Genomic DNA, 824 nt, shown 5'->3' with positions numbered 1-824 from the left:
AATGGGAAGTACAGGGATGGACAGGGATATAAAGGGATGGAATGGGAAGCACAGGGATGTACTGGGGGGATTCCCCCCCGACTTGGTGTCTCCAGAACCCTCTTCCTGGGACGTAGAGGAAAACACAGGGAAGAAAGACGGGAATGGACAGGGAATAACAGGGGATGTGTAAGGAAGTCCAGGGATATCCAGGGATGATGTCCAGGGATGACTCCCCCGCCCTTGGCCTCTCCAGGCCACTCTCCCAGGGAACTTTAGGGATCTGCGGGGAGGTTCAGGGAAGCGCAGGGACACCACACAGGGATTTTTAGGGATGTTCAGTGACCTCCCCCCCCCCTTTGCCCTCTCCGGGACCTTCCCACAGGAATTCCTGGGGTTCCCCCCCCCAGGTCCCTCAGCCCCTCCCGGCTCCGGGGATGGGGGTGTTTTTTAGGGGGTCTTTCCCCTCACGGACCCTCTCACCCTCTTCCCTTTCCCCCTCAGCAAAGTTCCCCCCGAACAAAGCGCGCGTGTCCCGTTCCCTTCCCAACCCCCCCCCCCGCCTCCCAAACCCCCCCTTTCCCGGCACTTGGTCCCGCCCGGCGCGCGGGGGGGGCCCAGGGGGGGCCGCGGTTCCCGCGCGCGGCCGGGCCGGACCATTCACCCCCCGCGGGGGGGGGTCAAGTCGGGGTTGGTTGTGGGGGGGGACCCGCACTCACAGCTTGACCACATTCTGAACCACCGCCGCCATCTTGGCTCCGCCGCCGGGGCAGCGAGGGCGCCTGCGCGGGGCAGGGAGGGAGGGGTGAGGGAAGAGGGAGAGGGAGGGGCGAGGAGAGGGGGAG

Source organism: Neopelma chrysocephalum, unplaced genomic scaffold, assembly GCF_003984885.1.
Source record: "Neopelma chrysocephalum unplaced genomic scaffold, ASM398488v2 Primary Assembly neopelma1_185237, whole genome shotgun sequence".
Taxonomy (NCBI): Eukaryota; Metazoa; Chordata; class Aves; order Passeriformes; family Pipridae; genus Neopelma; species Neopelma chrysocephalum.
Note: the sequence above shows the minus strand (reverse complement) of the source record.